The 27,888-nt window shown below is 42.6% G+C and overlaps 1 protein-coding gene across 4 annotated transcripts in view; it reads right to left on the bottom strand.

Moving 5' to 3' along the window:
* NUP93 (nucleoporin 93) overlaps nt 1–27,888 on the bottom strand; it is an 86,689-nt gene that overhangs the window by 39,459 nt on the left and 19,342 nt on the right. Inside the window, exon 1 of one of the 4 annotated variants that reach the window (XM_071757046.1) lies at nt 3,704–3,875. The exons of the other annotated variants lie outside the window; for them this stretch is intronic. The gene's annotated coding sequence lies outside the window, so the exon portion shown is untranslated. Of the gene's footprint in view, nt 1–3,703; nt 3,876–27,888 lie in introns of those variants that run through there. 4 annotated transcript variants of the gene reach the window in all.

Raw genomic sequence — 27,888 nt, 5'->3', positions numbered from 1 at the left:
TCTCTCTGAATGCCACAGAAAACACGAGCTAGTCAGGGAGTAGTTTGCAAAGAAAAAAAAAGGCATAAAGGAGGCACACAGTGACAAGCTTGCAGTGTCTGTGGCTGGACTGATTGTACATTTGTATCAACAAATATAGACAATAACCCATTTAACCTGGTGGCAGAAAATTTAATTTCTCCAGATGCACTGCTCACATCCAAAAGCCAAACTGCCACCCCTGTCAGTCAGGGAAGGATTTTTCCAGCTTATATCCCAGTATTTGTCAGTACATATCTCATGAAACAGCATCAAGAGGGATAAATATTAAACAAACCTGCTAGTCACTAACACACAGGATCCTCTAACCCACTTCAACAAATTTTACTGCATTCCTTCAATCCCCCACCCTGAAAAGTGCTGTATCCTGCTTGCTGGCAGCACATAACCTTGCTGTCTGCAAGGAACAGGGTGTTCTCAGGCTTTTTTGGAAACACATTATTGATACATACACATCTCTTCCTTCACAATTTCAGCTATACAAAAGCAGTTAAATGCCTTCGACTGGACGTGAAAAAAAAAAAAAAAAAAGAAATCAGAAAAAATGGTTCTCTTTACCTCCTCTGGATGCAAGTAGCAAGCCTGGCAGTGCTGAGCCTGATGCTCTCCCTGTTCTCAGGCTGACTCCAGCAGAAGGATTTCAGCTGCTGTGCCCCCATCCCACAGCAGAATGCCCATCTACCATCTTCCTGAACGTTCCTTGGGAGCACCAGTTATCTTTCTGCTTTGGTTAAAAAAAAAGCAAGCCAAGCAAAAATCTTCCATAATCCACCTGTATTTCAGACACAAAGTGATGCACAGAGCAAATGCTCACTGCCTTGAAGGGACAATGCCTGGTTCAGAGACATCAGCATCCTGTCAGCATGGAAAATGCCATAACCAAGTTAAACTGGGATGCAAAGCCCTGGCATGGGGGACTTTCCTTAGTGCCCCACCTCCACAACAGGGTTTTCCCCCAATATTTTTATGGCAAGCTGAAGTCTCCCAGAAAAAAATGACCTAGAGAAAGAAAACCCTTGCAAAGTTAAATCTACTTTATTTCACTGATAGGGGCTGGCTAATGCTACAAAGAAAGAGTCAAAATGACATGGATTTTAGAATGAGTAATAAATTGAATTAAAACTGAGGGGTTTTTTGGTTTTTTCCTCGTACACAATGGAATTCCAAGAAAAGAAGCAAATTTAAAAGGCAGGCCCACTTAAATAACATGCAATGATTTGGCAAAATCATTCACCTGAGTCAGGAAAAACAAGCCCAAATCAGCCAGCCCACTCTTCCTAACTATTCCTAAATAAATCATATCTACTTTGTTCACTTAATAGGTATTTTCAACATGGTAGCAGGTCCCTTGGAAAAGATACAGATATTTTGCTGACAATGAAAACAAGCAATTTGGAGGAGTTGATACATGCAATGATCTTTAAATCTTCAATTGAAAGATGCCGCTGTCTTTAGAAACTGTGTTTCCTTACTATATTACTGATACATTTCACAAAGTTAATTATTCAAATAACCTATGAATTATTAATTACAGATCATTAAAATAAAAAGCAGAAGTCTGGTATATGCTTGTTATAATTAAGCATAGTAGGTTTTTTAAGTCTTAAACACTATGAAGCTCTGAGAGAAAAGCACGTATTAAAATTCTCTGCTGCAACAAATAGTTTGTTAGAATAAACACTCGCTCCTTTTTCAGTTGATTTCTCTTATTGTGTCATAAACCCCAGGTTTAAACTTTGCAGACTTGGGGCAGGAGACTGGTGTGTGCTGAGGATACACCAAAGACAAAAGGTTTCCATTTTCCTTCTCCAGCTGTACTCCACCCTTGCTAAGGAACTCTGGAGCAGTGCTCATGCCTTTATTTGCATTAAGCCGACACACACGAGCTTTGGGGCTTTAATGTAAATGAAATGCCAACTCCAGATGCTGCCAGCAGATACCAGGGAAAACCCTGCTACAAGACACCTACACCTCATTAATAAACAGAGTGGCTCAGTCATTTTTCCATACGTTCATTTATGAAGCTCAGTCCAACTCCTGGCTCGCACCCACTCCAGACAAAGGAAAAGAATTTGCCACACTGTACCAACTGCAAGGATAATGGAGGCATCTCCATGCTGGGTCAGAGGAGATGGTTTCCTCCAGCTTTTTACACATGCAAACCACGTATTTCATTGTCTTTTACGTGGCTGAGCTGCTTCTCTGGCAAGACACCCCCCCTCAGCACAGGTAATCTTGTTTAAAAGTGGCAACTTTTTGGCCACGTTAAGCCTCTGTCCCCGTGTCTCCCGTTCCCAGGAGTTCTGGCATTTCTCAGTTGACAATAGGAAGAGTGCAGAGGATGGCACACAGGCACCTAAATATTTGGGGAGGGAGCCCTGAAGGAGGCAAGTCATCCTCTGCTGCAGAGCCCAGGTGCCAGCCTGGCACAGCACATCCCCTTAACGTGGTTTTTTTTTCTATAAAAAGGAACAGAACTGAAAGGAAAGGAAGAAAAGCAGCCCACCCTACACTTCTGTCCCCACACCAAAGGCAGACAGAGCTTCCAGTTTGCATGCAGCCTCCCAGTCCCTGGGTCTGAGAGCATTAAATCAGCTGCCACCCACCCAGCTTGTCACTGCCACATTTATATAAATGTTAATTCTCTGGCTTCTTCCTTTTACTATGATTTTACTGGCTTAACCCCTTTCATATTGTATCCTGTTTCACTTTAAAGAGAGGTGAAGTCTAGGCTGCAAACTCCAGTTGACTAAGCAATATACTTCACCACCTCATTTAAACTAAGGAGAAAAAAAACCCCAGCACATCTCCAAGTACCTTCATTTCCCTTGGGAAAGTAGAAATATTTGCAATCTGATTTTCATGTTCATCCCACATTTGAAATCCTTACTTCAAAATAAAATTAAAGAAAGTTTAGTGTGTCTTGTAAATAAATCATAAGTGCATCTGGAGGAACAGAGAAAACAATGAACCAGTATCTTTGCACCACAATGAAAACTAAGAAGGAAAAAGAAAATTATAAAAAAATCATACAATCGAGTAGCATCTTTTATTTTTTTTGTCAAAAATACTTCCGTAGACATTTTTTAGTATAGGGAAAACAGGAATAAAGGCATGCAGAAAGTTAGGCTACTTTATTTCTGCTTAAATGAAAAGCAAAGTCAGCAATGTCAAGAGGGTCTTTAAAAAGGCAACACGATTGAAATCCAAAGCACACTGGACTGCCCCACCCAACAGCTGCTCTAGTGAAGAATATTAGAAGGTAAAGACACAGACCTTAAGGTTTCTTTCCTGTGAGCAAAAGATGATTTCTCCCAAACTACCCACCTGTTCTCTGCAACTACTCACCTACACATTTAAAAAACCTACAGCAAGAACAAAAAAAAAAAAACAAACCCAAAAAACCGAAACGAAAAAAAGCCAACAGAAAACATCTGAGAAAAACTCTTATCAATGCAATCTTTTTAGCCTTTGTTTTATACATTTTTAAAATATATATATATTCCTACCTGTAGATCTCAGTACTGAGGGGCTACAAACCTGTTAATGCTGGCTGTAAGTGCCACACTTCAGCTGCCTGGTATTTAGGCTTACACAGCTGTGTCTCTCTGTATTAATGCTCAAATTTTCTCATCTTAAAAAAAAAAAAAAAAATAAATCAAACCTGCAAGTCCTGAAATGTCTCAGACAGTCAAGAGTCCAGCAAGACAATAAGAAAGCAGCTGCTTTCCACAGCTGAACACCACTGCCTGTAAAGCATCTATATTTTTTTTCCAGTGGTGCTTTATTCAAATTCTAGGCAAAGCATCAGTCTGAAACCAGTAACTGATGGGAGTAACAGTTTATAGGTTACAGAAGGATATTTTATTGTTAACGGACTGTACCATGTAAGAGTTAGGAGGGGGTGAGGCAGCAGGCAGGCAAGAGGAGAGAGATGCTACTTTTTTTTTTTTTTTCCTTCCCTGAGCCACTGCAATTACTCTGATGTGAATTTTTGATGACTTCCGACATATTGCATGGTTAATAATCATTTCAGCTGTCATGTTTGGTTAATGTGGAAAATGCATTTGCTGCATTGTGATGCAGCACTCCAGCCACAGATTGTAACACCAGTTGTGAAGCTATTCCCTTAACTGAGCTGCATGAATTTGCACATACCATGAGGCTGAAATAAATGGCAGTTTGGTTTTTATACAGCGACAGAAAGCTTCTGCCATTTTAGACCCGACAGAGCTGTTAAAACAACTTGGACAGGCAGATAATTTTACTGCATATTAATTTTACTCCATATTAATTGATGTCAATGTTCTCTAAAGGAGAGCTTTGATCCTCTATTGTTTTGCTGGGTTTGGTTGTTTAACAGTTAAAAGACTGAGGTGCTATTTACATTAAACATCGCTCTTTTTTTGTAGCTTTGAGCAGGTTATTTAATTGTGAGCATATGAACCTCAATGAAACTGTCAGCACTACAGAAATGCAGCCCTGTTATTAATACAGCCTTAGTCAAACTACTTCTTCCTCCATATGATAACTTATAAATGTGTTTTATACATATTGTCTTAAAAATGCTGGCATAGGAGGGGGAAAAATGCTGCTTACAAATAAAGAGGATTTTATTTGCAAAGTGCCACTTCTTCACCTACACTTCCAGCCTCAAACGAAAAGGTTACATAAAACACTAACATGTGTCTTTCATTGTCACCAATAGAAAAAGAATGCTGCAAGCAGTTGTGCAATTACAAGAGGGGATGTAAAACAGCAGAGATGAAGCCATGCTAAGAGCCAGTCACCCGATGATTAAAGTCAGGCCAGTTTATTCCAGCAGTCAGGTGATGGTGCCATCATTACAGTGCAGAAAGCCAGAGAAAAATCGAGAAGCAGACCACCCCCACTTCAAAGAAAAAAAAAATTAGAAGCACCAAAGAAATAAGAAAGGAATGCATTTGCCTGTAGTCCAAATATACTACCCTGGAGAAGTGTTTCACAAAAGGTGTGACACTACCAGGCAGCTACTTCCACAGGTCCCAAGTGAACAGCAAACCCACTGTGCCAAGCAACTCCCTCCCATTTGCAAACTGCTGGGGACATTCCAAAAAAAGTTTTCTTCTTCCATCTCAGAAGGAAAGCCCTGCTGCAATAGTACTGCATTCACAAATCAGTCATTCTGCATACCAAATACACAGCTTTGCAAACACACAGAGGAAAAAATCCAAATTTGGGATGTCTCTATTTGATTTAATGAAGCACCAGGAACTATCAGGAATGTTGCACTGTGCATTAACACTGGTCTGTCAGCTGAATCACCACCAATTCATTATTTCCACTTCTGTTTCAATAAAAAAAAAAACACTGCAGGAGTATTAGCTGGACAAGAAGTAACAGTAAAAATGGTGCAGGATATTTTATAGAGGAAAAAAAGGGAGTCTCTGAATTAAAGTTGCACTGTCTAGTCTGGGAGCAATTCCAATTAGCAGCATTATTTCCATAGGTGCTCTGTGGTTTGGGTTTTCCTGCTCCAGAGGCATTACTGGGCACTCTGCACAGTTCAAACCTTTGTAAGAGGCAGAGTGGCCTCTTAAAACCAAAGAAGTGGTTTTCTTAAGAGAAAAAAAAAAAAAAAAAAGTAGTGTATTTAGATTCTGAAACTAGAAAACTTGATCCTAAGGGTGATTTTTCTCAAAACACTGCAAGGAGCAAACCCTCCCTGCTTCTGATAAAATGAGCAGTGTACTGAATACCTGCTGAATGCTTCTACAGAAGCCTCCTGAGTAGAGACAACAGGTATTCCCACATCAGTGGGTTTGGACCTCAGTCAGTTGCATTGCAGGGAAAACCACTGATCACACAAGACTGGAAAAAAAAAAAAATAAATTTTCAGGAATAATCCACTTCTGGCATTCCTGCTGCATTTTGAAGCATCCATGCCTGAGGATGTCCCTGCAGCCATGCTCCCTCCCCTCAATAACCTCCCACTCACCTGACACACACAGTGCTCTGGTTTTGGATGGCTTCTCTCCCTACTCATCTCCAGTTTGCATAACCCACCAGTGGTGCAGAGCCAGAAGCACAGGGGATACACAGAGCTTTGGCTTGCTAGCTAAACCTTAGAGCAGGTGAAGGGCATTAAGAGGAGTGACAGCAGGCTCTTTGGGATGGGCTGCAGCCTCTCATCAGGGATTTCAGGAGCATAATGATCTGTCTAGAGCTGCTAGCCACAACTTTAAAGATGCAGCTTTTAACCACAGACATGCTCTGCTATTTTCTGGCCATGTAATGTTACTGCAGAAGCTACTCCCAACTGCAGAACTACGCATTACAGATCAGTAGAGTTGAAACGTTTAAATATTTATTTTTTTCTGTTTGTTTTATGTATTGCACTGCCAGCTCACTACGTTGCAGGGAAAGCTTTCCCAGTGTGGCTCAGCACAGCACTGTCTCCCCTTACCTAGGGATTTCTTAAAGCAACAGCTTTGAGGGATATGAACAGGAACTCTTCACCCCCAATGGCTGTTAGTGTAAACAGCTCTGAGCAGTAACCCAGCAAAGATGTCAGAGCTGCTATCTGTTTCACAAGCAATCAATTTAGTGGAGTGTTCAGTCAGCTCATGCATCAATCACTTCAGCACTCAAATGTGACTGGGGGAGGAGAAAAGGAGAAAACTACTGTTCAGGGCTGCTGGGCCACAGTTATGAAAAAGCATAAACATTCTCCTTCCAAGCAGGAAGCATCATATCCCTAAAAGAATGATGATGGAAAGATCATACACAAACAACTGGACTACAAAGATCCTTCTGTGTGTCATAGGTGCTCCCCCTCTCCACCTCTGGCTGTCCACAATGATCTCCTTCCCTCTTAGGTACATCTCCAGAGTGATGGAGATTTCTTCACCATAAATATAAAAATCAAAAGATGCTATCACTCCTACCTGAGATTCAAGAGAAAAAAAAAAAAAAGTAAAACATGCTGATCTACAATCACTGGGATCTCCCTTTCTTCAGAGGGTAAGAATACAAACAGCATCCCTGGATCTGCTCCTGCATTAGCTCCTTTTTGAAGGTCTACAGCTGAGACACCTGCCATGCTCAGCCAGCAAAAGTAAGAGAGTTAAATGGGGATCTCCTTCCCAAACATCTTTTCTTCACAGCTTAATGCAGGGCTGCAGCAGCAGATACTGCACTGTCATACTGGGTCTGGAGAGCACCTGAAAGCATTAGCTCCCTTCCTCTGGAAGGCTGGCAGGGGGGTTACCCAGCCTCAGTCAGGCAATCACAGAATCATTCAGGCTGGAAAAGAGCTTTAAGACCATGGAGTCCAACCACAATCCAAGTACTCCAAACATGATACAATCAAGGTCACTTCAAAAGGAAGGCTGTCATCCCCAGGACTCTGCCTCTTGCTCTCAGCTCTGTACACTCATCCTCTGCCTTCGGAGAGGTGCAGGAAGAAAAGGATTCAGGAGGGTTGGACTTGATGATCTCTGAGGTCCCTTCCAACCCAGCCAATTCTATGATTCTATGTAGTTTTAGGGTGAAGAGGACAGGAAGAAAATCCAGGCTAACACTGTCACATCAGCAGTTATATTGACATGCACACAAATAGCATAGAGCAATAAAGTCATCTGGGCTGAGGGTATCATTATGGTCTGCCTGGATGGGAATTTGGGCTTAGTGGAAAAGCACTAACTTTTCCTGGACTAAAGAGAACATGAGTTTAATCCAGAGCCGAGGGAAAAAAAACTAGAGCTGGGAAGTGCCTGGCTCCAGCAACACTGTGTGCCACGGCAGAAAGACCTCCACTGGGCTAACTTTGTACCAAACAAGGCAGGATGTAAACACAGCAAATGGGCAGCACCAGCCAGCACCGAGGATAACCAGGATAACCACCGAGTTTCTGTAGCCAGGCTAAACGTGGGCAAAAGAAACACAACTGCTGAGCAATTAGAAGAGTGACCGTCCCAGGCAGGGGAGAGGCGGGGGAAGCCCAACCAAGCAGAGATGATTAGCACCAACACTGGCAGCTCTGTTCCTGCCATCCACATCCCACAGCCCAATTAACGGTATCATTTGCCAGGATGAATAGGGAACTTCCACTCCATTCGGCAATTTGACGGTGTCACTGAACTACCTCACATCCGTATTTATCCAAGAGGGGAGAGCAGGAACCAGCTGTAATTAGAGCCTTTCTGACAAAGAACCGAGGGTATTACCCATGCTCTCACCATCAAGCGATAATTGAGATGTAATCGTTTAAACAAAGCGCAACAAGTGTCCATTTACCCAAAGCCATTGTTAAATATCGACTAGGAGATTATTCTCGAAATTATAATGTGCGATGAATATGCAAACCGCTCTCCGTCTTTAGCATTAAAAAGAATAATTACCTTTAAAAAAAAACAAAAAAACCCACAAAACCAAAAAACCCCACAACTGGAAGCCAAGCAGCTATTTTGCAGCAGAATTTGAGGAGTGTTTTAAACATGCCAATGCTAATTGAAAAGGGGGAGGAAAGGAGCGATGGCTCTGCTTTTGGGCCATTAAACTCTGCCTGGAAAGCCCCTCTTTTGTACAGCATTAGTGCACCGTGCGAGTCTGTCATTATGCAGAGAGTGTGCTAATTTTTCATTCAGCATGCTAGCCCCTTTTTTGTACACAAGCCCTGAATATCGATCCCTCCAAGCAGCAACGCGGCCAAATTCAACTCTTGGTGGTCAAAACCTGCTCTCCCTGGGAGGTCAGGAAGCTTTTCCTGCCTGCTGGAAAGCTCCGGAGTAAGAAAGGTAAGAAAGCTCTTGTACAAAGCCATCACCTCAGCATCGTGACAGGCAAAAATCCTCTCAACCCAATAAACCAGAACCCTATGTGGCTGACATCCCCACCTTCGTTCCAGCAGTCTCCTGGCTAGCTACTGAATTTCTTCAGACAGTACCACAAGGATCGGAATTCCCCTGGCATTCCCGAGCACAGGGAAGTGCAGGACAAGGAAGGTAACCTCACCCGTCCAGAGGGCCCGCACCAACCTCCTGACTGTCAAACACTAATCTCATTTTTCATCTCTTTTGCCTCCTGCTGATGCCAGCAACCCAGGGAGGGCAGACTTAAGAGCATGCTTTGACACAGTCCTGCAATGAATTATTATCATAGAATCCTAGAATGGGCTGGGTTGGAAGGGACCTCAGAGCTCATCAAGTCCAACCCTTGCTCCACTCCCCCCGTGGTTCCCAGCCCATGGCACTGAGTGCCACATCCAGGCTCTTTTGAAATATCTCCAGGGATGGAGAATCCACCCCTTCCCTGGGCAGCCCATTCCAATGGCTGAGCACCCTCTCCAGAAAGAAATTCTTTCTCATGTCCAACCTAAACCTCCCCTGGCACAACTTGAGACCATGCCCTCTTGTCTTGCTGATAAAATCATAAAATTGGCTGGGTTGGAAGGGACCTCAGAGATAATCAAGTCCAACCCTTGATTAACTCCAGCAGAAGCTGAAAAGCATCAGCTTTAGCAATCATGATCCTTCTAGGTTGATGAACCAGAATGCAATCATCAATACTCCCACTTCTCACAAAATGCTTCCCAGTTCTTCACTGCTCAAAGCCCAAAAGGCACCACACAGGCACTCACATGTGCAAAAGCAGAAACAATTCTGGGCTTTCTACCTGTTTCTTTAGGGTTATATTAACAATTGTGAATGGTCTGGGAAAAGAAAGCTCTGCCTTCCCCCCCTGCATTACAGCAAGCACTGGAAGAAGAGCAGAATCAAGCCCATATTCTTAATTTCCACAGCACTTCAAGCCATGCAGCCACAGAAGCTTTCCAGCAGTTTCAGAACCATCCTTTCCCACATTTCAGTGAGAGTGTTTCCTGCCCAGGGCTCAACTGGGCACTTCTAATAAGCAGCTCTGGCTCTCAGCCTGCTCACCAAAAATTCAGCTCCAAAGGGTGTCCCAAGCCTCCTTCTGAAAGGCAGGTTACACCCTGGATGTAACCTGTGGGCCTCCAGCACATCCCAACTTCTTGCAGGTTTCAAGAAGAACAACTTGTAATCCAAGCCAGCTCCCAAGATTAAAGCAAAAGGTGCTAAAAGGCACCAAATACTAGTGATGGACCTAAAAAACCTGCTGGATCTTCAGCAGGTTATGCCTGGGATACCATGCTGGTGCACAATTAGCAGGGTGAAAACTACATTTTTGGGTTTTCTTAGCAAAAAAGCTAGATTTGTTCTTTTCCTTTAGTCACACCTGACAGATTTGAAGAAGGTGGCAGAAGAGCTATTGGTCTGCATGGGAAATGAACACCCCTAAGCACAATGGGTAAAATCAGCCACAGCAGCACATGCCTGCTTTGTCAAAACACCCTTGCATTTTTCATAGTGAAAGTACAACTGCAATCAGTATTGGCACCTCAGCAGGCTTAATTAGAAGTCAGGTCTACTCTATTCAGGTCATTATACTGTGCTCATTACATTAATATCAAGTGCCTTCCAGTCCTGCATTAAGTGACATGCCTAACATCTGTCACATGTTGTTTGTTCTCTTCTCCCTTTCCTGGGGGAGTGGAAACACAGGGTCTGAGGGGATTCACACACAGCCAGCAACTGGAAAGGAAGATTCCTCCAGCTCTGGCTCAGCTGTCTCACCCAGAGCATGTGCTGCCCACTCCTGCCTACTTAATGGCTTAGTGTTAACACCATCACCCTAATAGTTAAAAAGCCTGTCCTGGTTTGGGCCAGGATAAAGGTGATTTTCTATCTTGTACTTTTGCTTTTAGCTAAGTCTCCTGTAAGCAGTTGCACTTGCTGAAATTAACAGCAAGTTTCTCAGACAGTGTGTGTTTCTAGGACTGATAACACTTGATGTTTAGAGTTACTGCTAGAGACTGGTGTGCAGAGCCAGGGACACTGCTCAGCTCTGAGGAAAACACAAAGAGGCCCCACCTGGAGCCTCCTTTGGGGAGGAACAGACAAGACAGATACCAGAACTGACCAAACAGAGGATTCCATCCCATATACCTCATCCTCAGGATAAATTTGAGGGATCATGAGGGCCAAGCCAGATTTCCAGCTTCTGGCTGCCTGCCCTTCCTGCCTTTCCTGCTTCCCTTCCTTCACCCAGCATCCTGGGAGGATTCTGTCTGTTCCTCTGCCTGTGCTCCTGATCCATTCCAGCCTGGATCTGTGTGTTCCTGCCTCCAGCTCCCAACTCCTGCTGACCCCAGGATTCCAGCCTGGACTTTCCCAGGGCTGCCCTGCAGCCTCAGTGGGGATGTGAGAATTATTGGGGGAGAGGGGGGAGGAATGTGGTATCCCTTTTCTTGTATATTTGTATATATTTAGTCATTTTTCCCATTTATCATTACTGTTTCATTAAAGTTGTGTAGTTTAGTTTCCAACCCATCAGTCTCTCTTCCTTATTCTCTCTCCTTTCTTATCAGGGAGGAGAGAGAGATGAATAGAGAGCGTCTGTTACTCAGTTTAATTGCCAGGCCAGTGTTAAACCCTGACAAAGCCATACATATTAAAAGATGGTTTAGCACCAAGTCTCCTCCCAGTTAATATTTCTATGCAGGATTGACAGAATTGGAAGACAAAAATCCATACTCTGTGGCCCATTTGGAGCTGCATCACTTCATTCCTCTGACTCCATTAGACAACACTGCAGACACAACACCCAGCAGAGGAAATAAGTGTCCATCTCTTCAGTTTGACTAAAAAATGAAGATGAAGGCACAAACACCTTAACCTGCCCTTAAATCCCTTCCCAAACACAGCACATCTTAAAGCTACAGAGGTTACACCCAGAATATCAAAACTAGAGGACTGAAGTCAGAGGTTTGATTTCTTTTGTGCTCACAAGCCTTTCACCTTTCCCAAAGATCATTTATCTGTTCATCTCTGTCCCTTTTGAGTTGAAAAGCACTTATACCACCCTGCTTCTGATCTATCACCCAGTAATGCTTTGCAAAGCCAACTGTGAGTCTTGAGATAGCTATAGAGAATAGGAAGAGCTGTAGGAAAAAGAACTGGGAAGGATCAAATCTTCAAGCTCAATCAAGATGTTGAAGGGCTGGCAAGGCTGTGTTTCCTAAGGTCAGCTAGCTGTGATGAGACAAACTTCTGGCAGAAGCAAATGTTTGGAGAAAGGTCAAATTTGAGAATATAAATTTGGCAAAGATTTGGAAACAAGGGACTGCAGGGGAGGAAAACCTCACCACCACGTCCTCCCCGTTTCTCCATCAGAACTCCAAAATTAAAGCCCACTGAAAGCTTTGTTACAAACTTTGAAATTGGAAGAGAATGAAGGACTCAGCCAAGTCAAGTGAAGGAAATACAAACAGCTTATATTTAATGCTCTGTGCAGAGCCATACAAAACAGGGATTAAGTCTTTCACAAAAAAAGAACCCCCTTCTCAAGTGTATAGGCAGACTCTTAGGAAGGGACACAGACTAACTTAGAAGGACAAAGTGACTTTCAAACAGAGCTCACTAGTTCAAACATGAATTGGATCCATAGTGACCAAGGCTTTAGACACTTCAGTAGTTTAGGCTCTAGTGACTTTAGATACTTGAGTATATGAAGACTGATGAGCAGTTTCATGTTATTAATCTTCTTTCAGCCTCTGCCCCACAAGTGCCCATATTGCACACAGGCTGCAGAAGGTAACTCAGAACTCACATTGTGTCCCAGCACCACAGGAACAGCCAAGGTTTGGGTGGGCACCCAGGGACTAAGTGCCTGTCCCACAGTCACTGCAGAAGTGTGAGGTCTCCACTGTTCCATTTGCTTGCAACAGGGAAGTTTTTTCTTGGAGTTGTAACTCTTAGTGTGCTCACCCCCTTTCCTGCTGGATACACATCAACTACTGCACTTAAGACACCCAATTAGCATCTATAAACAAGCATAATAATTACACTGCAGGTTTCAAGTAGCATTATATTGTTATAGTGTCTTGTCTTTTATTAATTACCTAGCTAATTAACATATAACTTACATATTCATGAAAAGCTGACCCACTAAATATAGTTTATCCTTTCCCCAACATTTACTACCACGAGGTACCTTGCAGCACTGCAGGCTCAGACATGTCCAGTGAGATGCCTGAGTGCAGAAGATCCTTCCAGAAGACACCCAAAGAGGGAAGCCAGGATGCCAAAACATACATTTCACTTAAAAGGAATAAACACGTGGTGTTTAGCATCAGGAAATACTTCCAGTAATGCAGCTGCTTTAACTTTGCTCACCAAGCAAAACTTAAGTGTCTCCCAACCATCTTGACAGGGAATTGTAGCTTTATTGCTGCACCATATGGAGAAACCTCCTTCTCACTATTATTTGACACAATAACAAAGGCTGCAAGGTTTCCTTGGGAGTTTGGGACAAACCAGTCTCTGTATTCAGTAGTAAAACACTTCCTTGTGGACCAGCAGCTTCCACATCACCAGAATGGTGATGGTAAAACACACCAAGGTGCATTTTTATATAAAAATATTAGTTGCTAACCAATTAGTTTGTAACATTATGCACTATTACTGAACTAAAGTCTTGCAAGCAGCATTACTCTGTGTGTCTTTTGGAAATAAAGACCTGCTGAAGGCAAAGACAAAGAATACTTGGTTTCTTCTTTAAAGAAAACTTCATTAACATTTGCTCCAGACAAGATCTTCCAGCTGCTGAAGTTTAACACCACCCAAAATGCCCAGAGTTCTCCATTATCAGCAAGGGCCTTTCTTGCAAGTCCAGGAGTTTTTTCAACAGATTCTTCCTGCTACCTAATTTGAGGGCCTTAAGCATTTGAGGAATGGAATGAAATCAAACCCTGCCCCCTCTAGGCCTACTGGGATACCTATTAATTCACCCTCTTGTAGAGAAGAGATTTATCATCTCCTGCAATTGCTAGAATCTAAAAAAAGTGGAACAGGGCAACTTGAATTGCCACTGCAATTATTTAGTCTATAAATAGTTGTTGCCACAGTGCAAATTTAATTGCTATATAATGGCATCCTTTCTTTTCTACCTTAAAAAAAAAAACAAAACCAAAAACCCAACTCTGATTAAATCAGGTAAGCAGGGACCATGCTATACAGGAGTGCTTGGAAATGAGTTAAAAATCCTAATCAGCTTATTAGGGTCTCTTTCTCACTTGGTACAAAAGAGAAGAGACTCATTTCCAAATTGCTTCATCATCTGTCATACAAACTCCAAATACTTCCAAGTCACCATAAAATTCTCCAGACCAACCACATTAATTGAACAGATATGAACTGCATTAGAAAAGAAAATCTGAACGTTTTCCTCCAGCATCTTTGTATTTTCTGGAAAGAGCTGAACATTAACACCAGTTGCCTTTGCACAGAGTGATCAGATTGGCAGAGTACTGAAGCAGGGGAGTGGAGAAGGTCAGGTGAGTTAGCAAAGTAACACTAAGCCCAAAATATTTCACAGCATTAAAAAAAAAAAACAAACAACCCAAAAAAGTAGATTTTAAGACATACACCAGCACAAACTTCATTTGGATAATTATACCACTCTCACTCAGATACTTGCTTCAGAGATGCAGTAACTGTTATTCCTTCCTACTGACAGAAAGCAAGTTTTTTTGTGGGTTTGGTTTTTTTTGGCAAAAGTATCATACTAATTTCTTTTTAAAAGACAGGCACTTAACAGGCAGTAACCCTACCTTACAAAATCTTATTATTTAATGGAAAGCTAAAATGGTAGAAAAAGGACTGTAAGCAAGCCTTGGCCTCAGGTCTGAGGGGGAAAGATAAAATGACACTAAGGACAGTAGCCAGAGGACAAACAAACTCTTGGCTCCCCATCCCTTATCAAGTGTTTCCTCTCACATTTTGCAGATGGGAAAGCTGTTTCAACCTCCCTTGGTTTCCAGTACTTGTTTCTAGCTGTAATTAAGTATTTGGGCTCTGTGTAATTATTGTTCTCCATAGCAGGTTGTAGCAAACAGTAACACTGCAAAACCAGCTAGCCAAAACAAGGTCAGTTCTCAGCAAAATCATATTCATACCTATAACCAGAGACCTGCAAGAACCACCTCAAGCCTCATCTACTCTGTTTTGTGGAAGTTTGTATAAAATAGAGACAGAAGAGGTGAAGGAGGACTGGGTACCTGTTCCAGAGAGCAATCAGAGAGGAAGGGCTCAGGGAAACTGCTGGCTGGCTGACTGCAGTGGCAAATGATTCATGAAGCCTCCACCTGCCTCCCTCACCAACACAGAAAGTAAAAACCCCCACTGCCATCAGTTGAGCAGCTTTGCACAAATACTGGTCCTGTATCAGGGACAGCGTGGCCAGCAGGTCCAGGGAAGGGATTCTGCCCCTGTGCTCAGCCCTGGGGAGGCCACAGCTTGAGTCCTGTGTCCAGTTCTGGGCCCCTCAGCTCAGGAAGGAGCTTGAGGTGCTGGAGCAGGTCCAGAGAAGAGCAAGGAGGCTGGGAAGGAATCCAGCACAAGTGCTGTGAGGAAGGGCTGAGGGAGCTGGGGGTGTTGAGGCTGGAGAAGAGGAGGCTCAGGGGAGACCTCATCACTCTCTCCAACTCCCTGAAAGGAGGTTGGAGCCAGGGGGGGGTTGGGCTCTTTTCCCAGGCAACTCTCAGCAAGACAAGAGGGCACAAGAGGTCTCAAGTTGTGCCAGGGGAGGTTTAGGTTGGACATTAGAAAGAATTTCTTGCTGGAGAGGGTGATCAGGCATTGGAATGGGCTGCCCAGGGAAGGGGTGGATTCTCCATCCCTGGAGATATTTCAAAAGAGCCTGGATGTGGCACTCAGTGCCATGGGCTGGGAACCACGGGGGGAGCGGAGCAAGGGTTGGACTTGATGAGCTCTGAGGTCCCTTCCAACCCAGCCCATTCCATGATTCTGTGATTCAGCTTTGACACTTGATTCCTCTACCACCTCAGAGCAGCAGCAGCAATGGTATTCTAGGATTCTGTACAAGTGCAATAGCATCAGGTCTTCCATACCTACCTCTTCAAAACCTGATGCAGTCTTTTCCATACTGAAGAAATTATCCAGTTAGCAGCAGGGCTGTGCCCTGAGCAGAGGGAACCAAGTGGAACATGTGCAGGGCAGCACATCCAGAACCTGCACGGGGATGACTGATGGGGCTGCAGAGAATACTGAGCAAGCCCCAGCTCCCATCTCAGAAGAATTACAAGATGACAACAAGCATTCAGGTCCATGTTTTTATGGACTAACATGCAACACACTTGGGAAGCAACACAAAGAGAACTTTCCTCTTGAAAAAAAAATGACTAAACCTTTAAAATAACACATTTCAGAGTCAGTAATTTTACTCTGCACATCTGAATATTCAGCTCAGCAAGCACTGGGCATGGCAAAGATAAAAGGTAGAAGGTTTTAAGAGGCACAAACCTCAAAACATGGGGATTGCTGCCTGCCACCCCACCTTCCTTTCAGTGTTTCCTGCTTCAGAGTTTCACAAATACAAAAACCCAAGGAAACTCAAGACTTGGATATTTATATTTAAAAAAAATAAATCCAAGCCACACTAGTACTTCTGGATAGGCAAATTATATCATAAAATGCAGGATTTCAACATTCTGGCACCAAGTCAACATTTTAATGGACATTCAAACACTAACTAAGGAAATGGTTGTGCATTAAGTCTACCAATAAGTCAACAATCAATACTTCAGTGTTACAGTAAAAATACAATGCACCCTTTATAACTGCCTCAGGCATCATCTTTCTTTGTCAATCTCAGCTTTAAAAAAGCCTTAAAGCAAGAATCATAGAATCATAGAATCCTAGGGGTTGGAAGGGACCTGGAAAGATCATCTAGTCCAACCCCCCCTGCCAGAGCAGGGCCCCCTAGAGTACATCCCCTAGGAACGTGTCCAGGTGGGTTTTGAATGTCTCCAGTGAAGGAGACTCCACAACCCCCCTGGGCAGCCTGTTCCAGGGCTCTGTCACCCTTACAGTAAAAAAATTCTTTCTGATATTCAACTTGAACCTCCTATGCTCCAATTTACACCCATTACCCCTTGTCCTATCACTGGTCACCACTGAGAAAAGCCTAACTCCATCTCCCTGACACTCACCCCTTACATATTTGAAAACATTGATGAGGTCACCCCTCAGTCTCCTTTTCTCCAAACTAAAGAGACCCAGCTCCCTCAGCCTTTCCTCATAAGGGAGATGTTCCACTCCCTTAATCATCTCAGTAGCTCTGCGCTGGACTCTTTCAAGCACTTCCCTGTCCTTCTTGAACTGAGGGGCCCAGAACTGGACACAATACTCCAGGTGTGGCCTCACCAATGCAGAATAGAGGGGGAGGAGAACCTCTCTTGACCTACTAACCACACCCTTTCTAATGCACCCCAGGATGCCATTGGCCTTCTTGGCCACAAGGGCACATTGCTGGCTCATGGGCATCTTCTTGTCTACCAGGACCCCCAGGTCTCTTTCACCTCCACTGCTCTCCAGCAGCTCAGCCCCCAACCTATACTGGGACATCGTGTTGTTCTTCCCCAAATGCAAAACTCTACACTTCCCCTTGTTGAATTTCATCATGTTTCTCCCTGCCCAACTCTCCAGCCTGTCTAAGTCTCTCTGAATGGCAGCACAGCCTTCTGGTGTGTCAGCCACTCCTCCCAGCTTAGTGTCATCAGAAATGAAGTACATATTTCACAGTCACCACACATTTTTCTTCAAGTCCAGACCTAGACATTTTTTCAACGATGTCCTGACAGGGTAAAAAAGTCAGGAATGAAGAGGACAGAAGTTCAGACAAAATTACTCAAGCAGGTCAATAGGTAAAGCAAAATAAATAAACTTTTAAACAGCTAAGCCCCAAGCAACTGCAGATTAGGAGCCTGGTTCCAACTTTAGCTCCAAAAAGCATCTCAGTCAAAATAAAAAAAAAGAACTGCATCAAAGCATGCTTACACTGGGATTTTGATCTAATTCATGGATTTTAATTGCCTTCACAGCATCAATCTTTTATGTCCCCTTTTGGTGTATTCTATCAGTTTGATCATATGAAGCCAAAGGCAAGCTTTGCGTTGTACAAGACTTGGATACCTTCTGGAAAGCATGAGCATCAAGCAGTACTGCTCTGCAACAGAACAAAAGCTTTAAATTTAGTTAAACTAAAGGCCATAATGCTGAGCCACTGCTGGATTTCTGAACAGTGAAAAAAAAACCCCACAGTTTATGGGCACCTGCAGCAGCTGCACATGTCTGCAGAGAGGTTCAGGGTAAGCCTTTTTTTTTTTTTTCCCCACAAGAAATGGTGGCAGGCATTGGTCCAGTCCTGGGAAACCTGAATGTAAAATCAGGAGGGCAAAACTAATCAAATGGATGGTTTTTACCTCCACAGCCTAGTAAGCTCAGTACTGAACTGGAAGTTCATCATGGAACAGTTAAGCCAGTGTAATAGCTTGGGTAAACAAGCCAGCCCAATTCTCCATTTTCTTCACTAATTCTGCAAATACACAGAGGGAAACAGAGACTGATTGTTTCAGAAATCCCTCCACAGATCCCATTTATTTACTAAAACCATCCTACATCCCTGGGGTTCCAGTTACAAACAAGCACACAGCAAGGGTGGGAATTCAGAGAGGCTTCTTGCTGAAGTCAGAGCATCTGCACCTTAGGTTGAGCTCTGCAAAAGGACCCAACCACTGCAAGCCCAGCAGCTAAAGAACAGCAAGTTCTTCAGTTATCCAAGTCCTTATAAACCCCAGAGCAGATCATGGGTGTGTGATCCAAGCCCAGCAGCTGGGTATGAGTCCAGCAATGGGCTAGGTCAGACCTCTGAACATAAGGTTTTGCTGCTTCATCTCTCTCTCTCTACATCAGGCACATCCTAAATAATCCACCTTAAGCAAGAGGGTACACACTACAAAATACTGCTGTATAAAATGATCCTATTGGGTAGCAGGCAGGAGCTGTACTGACTCAAGTTTTAGCCTATGACTCTAATAATTTGCCTGCTTAAATGGTTTTTGCATGGCCACAGGGATCAGACAGCAACTAATGGCAATTCTAGCACAATTTCAGCTCAAAAAGTTGAAGATCTCCATCCCAGACTGGTGAAAGCCACTGCAGGTGTCTTAATGATACCAGTGAGGTTTCATCACAGCTTCAGTTCCTGGTTTGGAGTCAGAAAGGGAGCTCTGGGGCAGCCAAGGGCTGTGCTCCTCAGTACCACCAGAACAGAAAACTACTGTCAGAGAGAAACCACCTCATTTTTTACATGGTCTGATATCTCAGGGAGGGCAGATGGAGGCCAGTTAAATACTGTTGAATACTGATCAGTACCACAAACAATAAAGAGATCTGAGGAAACAGCAAAAAGGAAAACATCTATATAAGCATCTCCTACAAAATCTCACAACCTTGTGAAAGTCAGTGGTAAATGCAGCTTTTATTTCTCCAGTGGAGAAATTGATCCATGGGAAGGTATTTCTTGGACTCAAAGTCAAGCATGAAAGTCATCACAAAACTGGATGAGAATCCAGCTTTCCCACTTCCCTGTGCTGAAAAACAGCTGCCACAGAGGGCTGTTCTCTGAGTAAATACACCCACCATGAGGTGCCAGTCAGGCAATGATCCAAAAATTCAAGGGTCAGGCACGATTCAGTATTTGAATCAGTGCAATAAAACACTACATAAATATTTAAACTGGCACTCCTGCTCCAAAATACTCTTGGAACATATTTCATCTGCTTGCTTTCAGAGTTTGTAACAGATATTCCCTTTCTCCTTCTGTCCTGTGGAACCTCTGAGAAAACAAAAACCTATTCCCTTCTCAACCACAGCACACCTGAGAGGACTTGGCCAGTTTATTTTGAATGTGCTGCTTTCAGTCAGCAAGTACAAATGGGTAAATCTAAAGTGCTTGAAATCCTGTATCCTCAGCTCTTTGAGGTTCTGTTCTAAATCTTCTCAACAAGAAACAACACCCCTAAAACTTGAGAAAACTCTCCATTTTTATATCTCATTTGTAACCTCTGACTTAAAAAGCTCACAAGCTCAGGCTCCATTTTAGCTGTTTTTATGTATGCTATAAAATAATGTAAGATGCAATCTGACATTAGGCACTTCCAAACTACAGAGGGGACAGAATATTTTCTTAGATACAAATATACACCTCAAGAAGTCAAAACACAGTGGCAGACATTTTGATATTCCATGTGAATCTCTCAATTGTTCAAACTTGACATAGAAAAAAATACCATTCCAGTCATTAATATAAGTGATGAGATTGCAGGGCAGCATTTTCCTCTTTTGCCCTGCTTAGCCACTGATTGTGAACTACACAAGATTCAGTGAGATACAAGTTGGTGTAAATAGAGGCAGAAGCTATGCAGATAATCCCTCACCTGGCTGCACACTCACAATTCAATCCATGAACTGCAACTCTGCTGGATGTTCCAGTCCACAGTTACACTCAATACTGATTAGCAGAACCTTCTCCTGTTTCAGCCTTCATTTCCCTCTGCTTCTATATCCTAAGCCTGTCAGTGCAGTTGTGCTCCAAATTAGCTGGAATTTCTCTTGAAAACAAAGTTTAAAATTCTGTTAAAAGATAATGGACTAACAATTCAACAAATCACTAAGATTTTTTGTAATAAACACATCTAACTACTCACCACAGAAATTTGACACAGCATTTGAGATCTGCAGAGTTCTGCTTCTCCTATGGGCAGCAATAGCTTGCTCAGCAGATGTTCCTAGTAGACAGTCCTCCAAGAGACTAATACCAAAACCAACAAAAACATAAACCACAAAGAACAAAGGCAGCTCTTCCTCAACAATTTTAGTTTTGTTGGGCTACCAGAAGTAACAAGGACCAAAATTGTTATTAATGCCAAAGGAAGCTCTGGCAATCTCTCAGGTGTGACTATTCTGTGAGATCCCCATTGTATCAAAGGCACTGCTTTCACACAAACACTTTGAAGGGGAGAGCCCTGCACTTGAATCATTTACACTCATGACTGCCCCAGAAAAGAAGTCCAAAAGAATCAGCTGTGAGATTGTTCAGAGTAAACAAGACAGACTGGAGCTGTGCTCATCAATGAAAGCTGCATTTATTAATACACAGCACTGCTTTCACAAATAGTGCTAGAAAAGCCAGTACTTCAGCCTTTCAAGTGTGGCTCTTTTTAGTGGCACCAGCCCCACTTGAAGCAGCAGTGCTGTGAGACCACCTGGTGGTCTCTCCATCACAGGAAGAAGTTGGCACTCCTGGTGCTGATACAGTGTTCCTCTTGATTTGTTCTGGAAGTTGTAAGTTCATTTTTTTTAGATAATTAGTTGATACTGTACAGTGAGACCAAAGATCTGAAAACTGTAGCAAAGGATTATTTGAAGATGGGGGGGAAAAAAAAAAAAAAAAAGGTGTAAAATAGATCATTAAGTTCAGGAGTTATGTTTAAACTCTGAGGTCCCACCGACCCCTGCTAAAGAACAAATGCCTCCATGAATTCACACATTTAACATAACTCAGCCTCTCAAGGAAGTGCATTCACACACATTCAGCTTGCAAAAATAAATTGCAACACTTGCTGAAAAATAAATTGTGAAAGAAGCAAAAAGCCCTTTTGTTTAGTCACACATGACAGTGATTCAATTTCCCTCTCTCCTGCATGCATTTTATATAAGGTGGATCAGTACAGGCTACTGGTCAAGAGTTTTCATTTTCTCACTCTGGATCTTCAGTTAGAGAAAGGATGAAATCAAACAAGCCACTCTCTTTGACACTAGCAAAAGAACCTCACTAATGCAAAGGCACAACCTGCCTGGCAGCATGGGCAACCAGATCATAACTCTTGCACCTGATGCAGTCCAAGAAGTGAGACTCTGCCTGTTTGACTTGCTTAAAATCAATTAATCAGCCTATAAAATAGTGTCAATAAAACCCACTTTCACTAGAAGTGGTGGCTGTCCTCTGGCTTCAGTATCTGACTCCAATTTCAGAGTTCCCATGGTAAGGTTCGTAAGTATCAGATGAAAAAAAAATCTGTTTCAAGAAACCAGTTGAACATTTGCTTCTACAAACTGAAATACATGCTGTCAGAGGCCAGGCAAATAACCTCTTCTGCACAGGATAGCAATATAAAAGATACAGGCTTTAGGGAAACAGGGCAAAACTTACACCATCTGCCTTGGTGTGAGATGGTCCAGAACCACCCAGAGTGCTTGCAACAAAATAAACACTGGATTTGCATGTCCAGTACCAAGTGTGATCTTTCCTGTAGGTGACAACAACCAAGGGGGCAAAAGGATCCACCTCAAGAGGCCTGCATAAAATCAGTGGATTTAAAAACTCCTCTGAGGTGGCAAGATGAACCTTCCCTGGTTCTCTATGGACACTTCCCACATGCAACATGTTCTGCTGAGTTGTCTCTGCAATCAAGGCTTTGAATTGTGCTTCCCACCTTCCTCTCTGAATATGTGCTTTCAAGCAGCATTTCTTGCCAACATGTATTAGCAATACAGAATATATTGGCTGGAAATTAGGATTTTATCTCAGAGAGAGGAAATGTAACAGACACTTCTTAAGAAGCAATGAATGCAAAAGAGTTGAAGGAAGAAATCCTGTGACAAACAAAGACAGATCTGTTGAGACAAACCACTGAATTCAGTGTTGGTCAGAGGATGGACTGGGTGATCTTGAAGGTCTCTTCCAACCAAAGACAATCTTTGATTCTGTGATCCTGCCCTTTAAGACAGACTGCAGATTCAGTCCCCTGATGTTCATTTTACTGCTGGAAAGAAATCTATTCTGCTATTCTGCCACAAAAGGATGTTATTTCCCCCCAAAGCTTAGCTGAAAAGCAAGATTTGCTGCTTTTTCCTTGGTGCTGCTTTTCAAAAGGCATGCCATTTACCTGGGGATGAATGGACTCACATGAAATGCTTCTTCCTTAAACCCATCCCCCCTAAATGGCAGCAAAAGAACATGCAGCCTTCAAAACAAGCCCTGGATTCTTCTCCTGTATAGTAACCTGTCCTGGTCTGGGCCAGGATAAAGGGAATTTTCTGTCTTGTCCTTTTGCTTTCAGCTCAGTCTCTTGTAAGCAGCTGCACTGCTGAAATTAACAGCAAGTTTCTCAGGCAGGGGCTGCTCCTCGGACTGATAACTCCATGGTTATAGTTACAGCCAGAGCCTGGTGTGCAGAGCCAGGGACACTGCTCAGCTCTGAGGAACATTTTGCCCTCCAGAAGGAAGAAAGAGGCCCCACCTGCAGCCTCCTTTGGGGAGGAACAGACAAGAGAGATGCCAGAACTGACCAAACAGAGGATTCCATCCCATACACCTCATACTCAGGATAAAGTTGAGGGATCACAAGGGTCAAACCCCTTCCTGCTTCCCCTTCTTCCCCTCTCCCTGTTCCCTTCAGCATCCTGGGAGGATTCTGTCTGTTCCTCTGCCTGTGCTCCTGATCCATCCCAGCCTGGATCTGTGTGTTCCTGCCTCCAGCTCCCAACTCCTGCTGACCCCAGGATTCCAGCCTGGACTTTCCCAGGGCTGCCCTGCAGCCTCAGTGGGGATGTGAGAGTTACTGGGGGAAAGGGGAAGGAACCTGGGATCAATTTCCCTGTATATTTGTATAGATTTAGTCATTTTTCCTATTTATCATTACCGTTTCATTAAAGCTGTGCAGTTTAGTTTCCAACCCATCAGTCCCTCTCCCTTATTCTCTCTCCCCTTTAGGGAGGGGAAGGGGATTAATAGAGGGCACCTGGCATTTGGTTTAATTGCTGGACCAGTGTTAAACCATGACAAAACCCTACTGATTTGGGGGACCTACCATAAGGAAAGGACAGGAGAAGGCCTTGGGGTTTTTAGCTGCCTTCCAACAACTTTCAGATGACACAGCATAACAGCACTTGCAGCTAGAGAGATTCCTCTGGAAGATAATGCAGAAGACTCAGACAAGGCAAGGGAAAAGCAAGCAAATGCAGTAACCCAGAGAAGCAAAGGAAAGGAGATGACAGCTCTGCTACAATGACAAGCAGGAATATAATCAAGCAACAAGTTTTATATCAACTCTTAGTCAGAATTTACTCAACTAGCTGATGGTAACAACCTCTTCCCTGCTCATCTTCCCCCTGGCCCAGAAACAAGCCAGAGAAGGTGTCTACAGTACTGAAAACAGAAACCACTGAGAAGACACAATGTTTTTCCTCACAAAACAAAAATAAAAAAAATCAAGAGGGCATTAGAAAAGTGGAGAATAAGGCATCTAAGGGTACAAAACCAAAGACAAATAACATTTAGCACAGCACATAAACTAATTACATACAGCACTATCATGCACTTCATCCTACCAGCAAATGTGAAGCCAAAACATTAACCTCACATCAAACAACAAAACAAAAATAAGAGAAGTGATATTGATTCACTGTATCTGTTGAGTAATCAAGCTTCTTACCATTAGAAATGAGCAGCAAATTTTCTGGATATGCCAGCTTTAACCTTGGAAAAATTAAATCAAGCTGGACAAGCACTAAGGAGAGATACCCAGCAAGGTGAGTTGTGTAAAAACACAGCCATGTCCAAATGGGTATTTCTGTGCTTCCAGCTTCCACCATTTCACTTTCACTAGGACCTCAGGATGGGCACAATCCCTTTTCAGCCAGGACAAAGGCTGGTCTTTTGACTACTGAATTAGTGCTTCTTTCAGATTCATTAAAACCTTTAGGGTTTTGTACCTGCTGAACAGAGTAAAAGGGATGTAAACATGTCATTTTCTGTTACAAGCCTTGGGGCAGGGGAGGAAAGAAATAATTAATGTTTCAGAATTACTATATGGTAACCATGGCAGGCAAAATCAATTACTGCTGAGGGGATCTGGAGATAACAGGCAGGTTCCCACTCATCTATTTGAAATGTATTTTCTTTCCCCTCTCCATTTCCTCCCCCACTTCTCTTCAGAAATCTCTTTTCTGATACATTAGAATCTGATCCAAAGAATCCTACTGGCTTGCAAACACATTTAGAGATAAGGATTTGTCATGATACTGTATGGTATCCCCACCTGTGCACTCCCACTTATCTGAGATTAAAATCAAATCCTTCACAGATTGCTCCTTCTGCCTTTCACACTGAGTTTGGCTACACTGAACATTATTATCAGAGAAACCAAACAATGATGTGGTTTTATCAAGAACACTGCCCAGGCTGGACAGCCACTGGAAAGAAAAACTGCAGGCCAAATTTGTGCACACATCAACCTGGATGCAATGTATGCAAAATGTATGCAAAAAGTATTTTTAATGTATGCAAAAGTGCACATAGCCCCTCACATGAGATGGGAAGATTTTCAGAAGGGGTAACATTAAAAGGAACCAAAGATGAGCTGATACTTTAAAAGGCTTTTAAATCATCTAGAAAGGGCAGATCCAGAAATCCAATTCATACAGGTCTGCCCAACAAGGGAAGGATGTCTGTTGAAATGGTGCCAAGCTCAAAACTAATAAAAGGAAATAAATTTTAACACAATCTCTAATTGAATTGTGGAACTTACTACCACCAGAAGGTAGCAAGGCCAAAAATGTAATGGGATTAAAAGCTGACTCAGTATGTAGATGGATATTGACAATATCTAGAGCTGTGTTTAACAATAAAATTGTGGAAAAAATTCTTTTCCCTCATGCTTCAGGGTTTTAACCAATTTCTAACCACTAGAGAACAAAATGAAGCCCTCACAAAGCAAGCAGATACACCCAGGAGCATCTTTGTCAGTGTTTCTCCTCCCAGTTATCCCACGCTGCTCATAAGCACACAAAGGCAACTGAATAGATGTGTCCCAAATATGATCTAATAAGTCAACTATGACAAATTTAGTTTCAGCTAATCCTCCACTTCCCATCTGAGCCTAGGCTGGCCAACTGAACCACTCAAAAAGGTTCAATAAAGCTGCTGAAATCAAAACTAAACCCAGACATGCTTACTGATGCAAAACTAAACACTGACTGCCTTCACTAGCTCACCAGCACACAAGTAACACTGGCAAACATTCCCTTTGCTCTCAAATATACCCCAAGTTAAAAAAAAAACCTCTCTCCCCTTCTGCACCTCCCACTGAAGGTACCACATAACCCACAGGTTGGTGCTTTGAGGGGACAATCTGCAGAGACTTACACTGCAGCCACAAAAGCTGGCAACATGCAATTTTACTCTCTCTAAAGGTATTTTAAAACTAAGTCTCTCAAAGCTTCAAAGCCATTTTTACCAAACACCAATTAAAGCATGCTGTTCCAATTAAGTTAATGATCTATTAGCTGTGGCTCAAAATGCTGCATAAACAGACCCTTTCTGGTGAAAATAACATGCAACTTGCATGCTTCCATTGACACAAATAATGAAATGGTACAGATAACTTGCAGCTCACCCTCCTAAGCTTCTTTCAGTCATTTTCATCTGCCCAGAAAGCCACAAAAGATTTTGTGACAACCACTTTCTGTTGAAACAGCTTGGAGATTTAGCTCAAAATAAGTAAATAACCCTCTTGCCCCCCAAATAATGTCAAAGCACAGACCTAAGTCAAGAGTGGAGAGTATGGTAATAAAAGAATTCAAAGTAGGAAAGCAAAGGGAATAAGTACAACTGGAGTAAGAAAAAATGAGACTGGAAGAAGCATGAGAAATAAAAGACAGGAAAGAAAACAGAAAGGAAGAAGCAAGAACAGAAGTTGTGCCTGAAATCTAAATGAATGAACCAAGTGTATGTGCCCTCAGTTCCACCTCAAAAGCCTGCAGCTTTCTTTTGGTATCATATCTTGGCAGGAATAAGAATTCATTTTGACTTCAAAAAAAGGGAAAGTTAAAAAACCATAATCTATACACACCACCCAAACATTCCTTCTGCAAGGTGCCAATTGTGCTGGCTGACATTTTGTGTAGGGAAGCTAAGTACACCTGCAGGTTGATGCCCAGGCACTGGTAAACAGCTTACACATTTATTTAGACCAAAGCTTGATAATGGCCAAGATTAAGATTTTAATCTTTTCAAACTGCTTAATTCCTGGAATGGAGAAAAGGGCATTCACAACCATATACCTGTGGCCTTCCCCAGACTGCTAAATTATGCAAACAGTTTAGTAATAAATCTCAGTGGAATTTTATGTGGTTTGTGACCACTGGAATTCAGCAAGACAGTCTGGCTTGCTTGTTTTACAAACTCTTAAGAAAGGAAGAAGGATTTGTTTTGTACAGCTCACAGGACCATGTGGCATTAGTTGGGAAAAGATGCTCAAGGAAAAGCCTAAGTAATAAAGACACTAGCAAAAAAAAACCCAAAACCAAACCCTACCAAAAAACATTTCAAGAGAGAAGTTACAAACCTACCTCTCTATATGATCATCTCCAACCCACCCTGTCCCATTTCATTTAATCCTGCTGAAAATCAGAATTCTTTTCTTCTTATTGCACTTGGGAAATTTCCTTCCTCATTTTCACAAGTAAGAACTGAAAAAACATACTGACTTAAGTGGGAAAATGTTCCTTTTTAGTTCCCAAACCTACAGCTTAAGCCCCCTACAAGACTTCTGCATGGCTACAAGCAGGGCTTCCACAAAGCCCAGTGTCTCCATTTCCAAGTGTCACAGAGGCCTGTGTAGCATGGTCCACTCAATAAAGAAGTGGATTATTTAAAAAATAAATGGATTTTAAAAATAAATAGAAACCCACTCTGAACTATGGTCTTATGCTGTTACTATGCAAAATGCTGTTAATATCTTAGAAGCCCAATTCACATTTTTGTTAGTTTTTAACTTTTTTTTTCCCCCTTAAATGGAAGAAAGATGAATTGGGTTTGCTTCTGTGTATAACCAGTTCCACTGTTAAATTCCACCACAGCCCT

Source organism: Heliangelus exortis, chromosome 13 (genome assembly GCF_036169615.1).
Source record: "Heliangelus exortis chromosome 13, bHelExo1.hap1, whole genome shotgun sequence".
Lineage (NCBI taxonomy): Eukaryota > Metazoa > Chordata > Aves > Apodiformes > Trochilidae > Heliangelus > Heliangelus exortis.
This window is presented reverse-complemented; position numbering and strand designations above follow the sequence as displayed.